A 7,682-nucleotide genomic window follows, 5' to 3' on the forward strand; every position below is an offset into this window, starting at 1 on the left:
TAATGAGAAAAGATGAAGATAAAGGAGAAGAACTGAGGGTGGACAAAATTAAAAGATGACAGGAAGTAAGATGGAAATGGATGGCAAAGGAGGAAAAGATGCAGAAAGAATGGATGAAAGTAGAACCTCAAAGCAATACAAAAGAATAGAAAATGAGAGAGGAAGCAGAGATGTGACAGTTTGGCAGAGAGGGCAGCAACAAAAGTGAAAATGACCTTACATGTGGGGAGCAAAATGTATAGAGTTACAGAAAAAGAAATGGAATTAGTGATAATGATAGTTAATATTTTTTTTCTCTCCTCCGTGGCTTTCATCCCACTGGAACAGACCCATTTCTCTCAGCTTTGATGGAGAGCACACAGGGACAGAGAGAGAGGAGGAAGGGAAGGGGTTTGCCTGAGATCGCTTAAACTGCTGGATCAGATTGCAGCAAAGAGGAACCCACTTCTCTCTCAAACTGCGGTTTTATTTAAATAATTTAAATAATTCAAAATCCCCACTGTGTTCAAATATCTTTGCACATTGATATTAACTGCTGACTGGGGAGAAAGGTTCATTATTCAACCAAAATATGTCCTTTTTAAAGGCTGCATATCTTAAACTGTTCGGGTCACTTCACAATCACATCATATATAATATATATGATAATTAAAGGTCTCTGCCACTCTGCTAAGTTTCAAACTTATTTTAACACTTCACTGTCCTCACTAAATTCCTTTTTTTAATTTAATTGTAGGCCTCTGCGTTGCTAAATGGTAATAATGTAAACATATAAACCTTACTGGAGAGTGAGAGGATGCCTGAGGAATGATAAACTCTGGCTGGTCACTCATGGATTCCACTTTTTAGAGCTTGTTTAAAAATGTAAAAACACTCTGGAAACACACAGAGTTCATTGCAAAGCAGATTACTGAGTTTTATTGAGCTTCTAAAAAATGACTTCACGTTGAGACAGAGCACTACAGATGTGATGTTTGCTCTGAGAGCGCTGATTGAGACGTACGGAGAAGGTCAGAAGGCGCTTCATTGTCTTTGTGGATCTAGAGAAGTATGTGAGGGTGGAGCAGGACATGTACTAGGACAGAGAGACAGTGGTGAGGTGTGCAGTAGGAGAGACAGATGGATTCATGGTGGGTGGAGACAGATGTCAGACTGATTGAAAGGGAAGGTTTCCAAGATGGTGGTGAGACCTGCTATGATGGACGGTTTGGAGTGACAGTGAAAGGAGGATGAGCTGGAGGTGGCAGAGCTGAAGATGCTCAGATTTTTATTGGGAGCGAGCAGGATGGACGAGATTAGAAATGAGTCCATCAGAGGGACGGCTCAGGCTGAGCAGTTTGGAGACAAAGTCAGAGAAACCAGGCTGAGATGGTTTGGACATGTGCAGAGGAGGGAGAGTGGATATTACTGGACAAAGGATGTTGGAGATGGAGCTGCCAGGCAGGAGGAAAAGAGGAAGAGCTCAAAGGAGGTTCATGGACGTAGTGAAGGAGGACATGCAGAGGGCTGGCGTGACAGAGGAGGGTGCTGGGATAGGATGAGATGGAGGCAGATGATCTGCTGTGGAGACCCCTAAAGGCAGCAGCTGAAAGAAGAAGATATTATATATTATTGAGTGTGTTATTGTGTTCTAGTGTTATTCGCAGCATGCTTTGACTCAGCTTACAACAAAAAATACAGTAGTCCATGTGAGGACCTGCTGACGCCTCATATTCAGTCCTGTGGTCTCCTGACAGGTTTTTCTGTTAAAAATGTGGCTGATTCACTGATACTTAAACATTGCTGCCTTTACTAATTGGTTCCTGAATAATGTAGAGAATATTCATTTTCATATAAAAGCAGTTACCTGTTGGTTCTGAAGTGTTACATCATCTGCCGCCAGCTGGAGTTGTAGCCGCATCCGTCTCTCCTCGGTGGTGAGAAAAAGATGGGAATGAAAGTCAGCAGACAGCAGCAGAGCAAAGCAGCACAGTGCTGCAGTCCTTCACTGCTGTGCCAGAAGAAACTGACATGACCATGAAGACAGAGAAATGTGTAACCACGTTCACTCAAGGCTGCAGTCAACAATATAATGTGACATTTTTGTGTGTGTGTGTGTGTGTGAGATGCCACACATTTCTGCAGCAGTTGAGATGATTTGATTCTTGATGAATGTTCATCTCAAATACACATGAAGTTCTTGAGTGGCCAGTGAAGAAGACTTTGGTCGGTTCTGAGTTTTTGCTGACTGGATTCTTACTTTTCAAGTCTGACTTTGTTTCGCTTGTTTAAATGTCGAGTAGTGACAGTTGCAGCCTACTAAAGGCTACAAAGTGAATGTGTGAAAAATGATATTAAAATTCCACAGGTACCGGGAGCTTATTGTTTCAGTCCTGCAGTGGTTTTTAGATGGTATTTGTTGCTGTATCTTCTCAGTTTGTTAAATAAAAACACTGCTCATCCTCATAAAGCCTATCCAGCAACAGAAACCAGGCCTCCAGTCTGAGACTTGTGGACATCTTACTCCCCTCCTCCTCCTCTGGGACTTCCTGTGTCCTCTTATTCACCTGAGAGCTCAGCCTGGTCAGAGCGCTATCTCTATCTGCCATTCATGTCTGCAGAAAAAGATTAGAGGCACTTTCAGCTGTCGATGCTCCTGCTTTGTAACTGGCTGTAACTTCCCCCCGAGAGAGATGGAGCCCTGCGGGGATCTTTTCACCAAATACAGAATTATTAGCCTCAGATGTCCGTCCTGTTAGAGGCAGCCTGTGCTTAGAAAGGCTGGACAAAAGCTTTCACACTCTGCTAGACTGAAGTCACTTAAAGAAATAAAAAAACAGATGTGGGAAGTGATGGTTCACACAGAGGCTTCTTTACAGTTACTTATTTTGTAAATGTCGGTGAATCTGTCTTAGAGGATGTATTCATTTTTGTGGCTGACTTTTTTGAGCATGCTGGACACAACACACACATCTGGATAGTGTTCTTAACCCTCTGAAATTTAAGCAGTCGTGTGTGATGATAGTTGTCATTAAAATATAGAATTTTTGTTTTGATGAAATTGTTCTACAAAGTCTTAATCAGGGAACACTGAAAGAAAACAATTATTCCAACTGATGCCCCCCCCCCCCCCCCCCCCCCCCCCCCCCAAACAAAACAAAACAAAACAAAACAAAAACCAACTTAAACTTTTTCCAAAATCCTCTTTTTCTCCAAAACAATATAAGGATAGAGAGGGCGTCACCCCTTACAGGCATTTTCTGCGGTCACACAGGGGAAACAGTGGTTGAAGACTGACGCAATGAACAAAATTACTGCAGCTGTGTGCAAAGATGTTACACTTTCCCCTGCCTTAGAAACTGTTCAAGACAGAAACTTGTCAACACAACTTTAATAAGATGGAATTATTCTGCGATCGGAGCACAAATGAACTGATCAAGTTGGCAATTACATGCAGACTGTTTGTCATAATACTGTCGTGAGATGTGCAGGTAGCAGAGGTGGGACTTAACAAAGTACAAATAATTTGTGATCATTACTTCTACTTAAGTAAAGACTGTCAGTACTGTTGCCACCTCTGGCAGGTACTGGACACAAACGCAGAATTCTTAAACAGGAAACTGACTTTTACTGAGGTGAAGAAATACTTCAAAGGCAGAAAACAAAAGGTATAAAATTCAGGCAAGGCAGGAAGTCCAAAAGACATCAAAAGCTGAATGAACACACACACACACACACACACACACACACACACACACACACACACACACACACACAACACACACACACACACCACACACACCCACACACACACAGAGTACCAGTCAAATGTGCAAAGCTGTCATCAAAGAAAAAGGTGGCTACTTTGAAGAATCTAAAATATAAAACATATTCTGGTTTGTTTAATACTTTTTGTTTACTAAATAATTCCATAAGCACGTCTTCAGTTTGGATGACTGTAGCATTAATCTACAATGCAGACAATTTTTAAATAATGAAAGACCACTGAATTAGAAGGTGTGTCCAAACTTTTTATGTGATAGGCCTTCTGTCTTTATATAAGCTTCATCATAGTACATAACTGAGAAGCTCAGCAGCTTGTAAAGGGAGTGGTGTTGCCACAGTAACCAGGATGTTACCAATGTTCTGTGGTTACATGTACCTGGTAAGATCTGTGAGGTCTTGGATGTTTTACTTTTAAGTGTCAAAATCCGTGAGAGAGACCAGTCAGTGAGCAATCGATAACTCAAACCGTCAACTCATTTTGTCAGCAAAAAAATGGCGATTTCTTTGATTTGTAATGGGATTTCTACAAATGTGAGAAACGTCATCTGATCAACCTTGGGAAATGACCACATGTATGCCAAACGACATACCTCCAGCCTCCAACTACCATGCAACCAGAGTGGAGTTATTCTCCACAGCTGGCAGGTTTGTAAAACTCAGAAATGAGTCAGCAGGCTTGGAGCAACTGAGCGAATTTCAGAAGAGGGCAGAAGAAGCCACCTCTGTGATTCACAGAAATGCCCATGAGTTACCATCAAAAAAATATCCAACTCTGGGCCTAGAGGTATGCATCATTATAGGGCAGGGAGCCTGCTCAGTAAAGTATGGGCTACATGGTGTGGCCAGAGGCGCACAGGACAGTGACCCACAGTTAACCACCTACACGGACCGCAAGGGTTCACAGGACCCCCAGGAAGCCCCCACTGATAGCAACACTTCCATGGACCTGGTGGAGCCCCTGGAAGCCCCCACAAAGAGCGATAATACCCAGAACCTGGTGGAGCCTCAGAAAATATTTCTGGAAGAGGTTCTGACAACCTTCAAGCAGCCTATCAATGAGGAGCAGGAATGGGAGGTGTGTTTCCAGTGCTGCAGTGGGCCCATCACACGGGACAGTCAACAAGGTGAAGGACCCGTCCTCCATCCTCCTCCACAGGGATGAAGCCATGTCATTACAGCGGGAGCCCTATTGTGATGATGAAACTGATGGGCCTCCTGTTCCTCCTTCTGCAGAGTGCCAGCTGGTTGAGTCACTTGCTCTGGCTATCTACAAAGCCCTGGACTGGGGGATAGATGACACTGAAGAGCAGGTGCTCAGCCCACAGCTGAAATGTCTCATTGAGCGCATGGCAGCAGTGGACCACAGCAAAGACGGCTACAGTGAAGAGGAAAAAGAAGAGGAGGAGGTGGAGGAAGAGGAGGACCGGGATGGAGAGATAAGGCCCTTGTGTACCTTCTGCCAGGTGATGGCAGTGTGTGCATCTAGGCTGGACAAGCCAAGTCTGGCTCCAGAGCACTACCAGGCCGTCTGCAGTGCTCTGTTTGTTGAGACCCTGGAGCTGCAGATTCTCCACATCAGGATCAGCAATACCACAGAGATGCTGAACAAGATCTCCCTGGAGGAAGAAAGCGCCACAGCTGAACAGCACACACTAAAACAGAGACAGCTGAAGAAGGAGCTCAGGCAGGAGGTGAAGCTGGAAAAGGAGCAGGAGCAGCCATTCAACCCGCTGCCCACCGAGTTCAGACCGTTCGAGATGGTCATGCAGAACATTCGAGCTGGCAAGTTGACACTGCGTAGGGTCGTGGTGGATGGTGAAACTCTTCCCAGAGTCAGGAAAAATGCCCACGAACTGACCCTGGATTTCATCCGATCAAGGCCTCCACCTAAACCAGCTTCAGAGCACCGCCTCCCCCCTCCTCCACCCTCCTCCCCCACAGCAGCTGTCCCTCCATGACTGCCTGATGGCCGAGTTCAAGCAGAAGGGGCAGCTCCGACCTGTGCTACGGCCTTAGACCTGTATGTTACCTTATTTTAAATTGTAATGTTATGTTAATAAATTGAACTCTAAAAATGACATCTGTTGCAGAGAACAGTTTTTTTTCTCATTCATTCTGGACATCGGTCACATGTATGAAAATCTCTGAAAATGGTCAATTTATTTGTACTTATTTATAGTGCAGAAGAAAAAACTTAATGTGCACAGGGAAGATGTTTTTAAAGGGGAAAAAAGGAAGGGAAAAACACATTAAATAATTTTGCCATTGTAAGCAGAAACAAGAGGATGGAGCATTTCCATGCTTGATCGAAACACCCATTACAAGTATATGAGGAACTGTTAAAGCCTCAGAGCAGCTTTTACTGAATTTAAACATGTCACATGAGTCAGAATCTATTCTTTCTCAAATGGGACCTAGATTCTGGGAATTTAAGTGTGTGACTCGTGACTTTTCAGTGGTGGTACAAAAGGTCAGGGGTCAAAGTCCTTTAAATCTTCCTCTAAGAATGATGAATACACCGTTGTTGAGATAGAGTATGGTTGTACCATGGTAGTGTTCAAGTAGCTACACATTACACACCACAGAAAGTTCTCATAGTCATGTATAGAATTAAGTACCTATTAATAAACACAATCATGAATGTGTGGAAGCTGAGTCTGTGCGCAGCTGCTGCTTTTTTCTTTGTGTTTATTGAATGTTTATTCCTTGGTATTGAACCACATTCCTAAGAACATAAAGCAGTTTAGATAACTGTAGTTTTCCAGCACAACAAACAGTATCAGTCAAAAGGCTGGGCAGCTACACAAGATTTTTTTCTTTATTTAGTATTTTCTACATTGGGTCACAAAACAAAGTCTGCTGTGTGTGTGTGTGTATATATCTATCTATGGGGCTATTAATATCAGATGTCCAGAGTTGAAGCTTTACTTATGTTTGATGCTCCTCCTGCACGGTTAGTTCAGTCACTCTCTCCCTGCACCTTCCTCTTGCATCATCAGCTGCGCTGACCTGTGAGACAGTCCTTTTAGCTGTTACCATGTTCCAAAGACAAAGCTCTCTACAGCTGACAATGACTCTATAAGAGCTAAAGGATGAGGAGGCTGATGAGGAGCAAGTAGGTGCAGGCAGGGAGAGCAACAGAACCAGCATCAAAAATCCAGAACAACAATAACTAAACTAGAATTGCAGATACCACAGAAACAGACAGAACACACACACACACAGCAGGAAAACAATGACAACACACACTGAAAACACAGGACTTAAATACACAGGAGGATAACGAGGGGAGTGGAAACAGCTGGGGACACAGGTGAAGCAAACCTGAACACAACAGACAGGGACCAGACGACTAACAAAATAAAACAGGAAGTAAGACGAGGGAACAGAGACGCAGACCTGACACAGAATGCAGGGAGAACACAAGGAAGTAGAAATAACAAATTAAACCCCACAACCAAAAGAAACCCAGAACAGAACAGACAAAAATAAGCGAAACAAAACACCCAGGGTCAAAAGGACCCCAGACCATGACAGTTCCTGGGTATGTTTGATTTCTTTAATTTGCTGCCAAATAAATGGAAGTGTTCCCAGGACAGTATGCACTCTGACTGGATGTTATGATGAGTTGTGAAGCATGTTCCAGTTATGGGGACTCAGATATGACCGACCATAGATGAAGCCCAACAAAATTCTCAGCCTGTGTTTTCACTGCTTGCTACAAAAAACATTAGACAGGCTCATTTTGTACAATGTATTGAAGGGAGGGCCCACCTTCACAATGAATCTGACCTCTGACCTATATCTACAGCACTGACCTCTGACTTTCAGCTCCACTTGCTCTTCATCAGCATGATTCTGTCACTAGATGATGCAGGTGTAGGTGTTTGTGTCACTGTCATTCGGGTGTTTCGGGG

The 7,682-nt window shown here is 43.6% G+C and overlaps 1 pseudogene; it reads left to right on the forward strand.

Moving 5' to 3' along the window:
- Positions 1-4,327: 4,327 nt before the first annotated feature.
- On the forward strand, positions 4,328-5,781 carry LOC115798456 (protein spire homolog 2 pseudogene; annotated as a pseudogene).
- The last annotated feature ends 1,901 nt before the right edge of the window (positions 5,782-7,682 follow it).

Source organism: Archocentrus centrarchus, chromosome 19 (assembly GCF_007364275.1).
Source record: "Archocentrus centrarchus isolate MPI-CPG fArcCen1 chromosome 19, fArcCen1, whole genome shotgun sequence".
NCBI classification, from domain to species: Eukaryota; Metazoa; Chordata; class Actinopteri; order Cichliformes; family Cichlidae; genus Archocentrus; species Archocentrus centrarchus.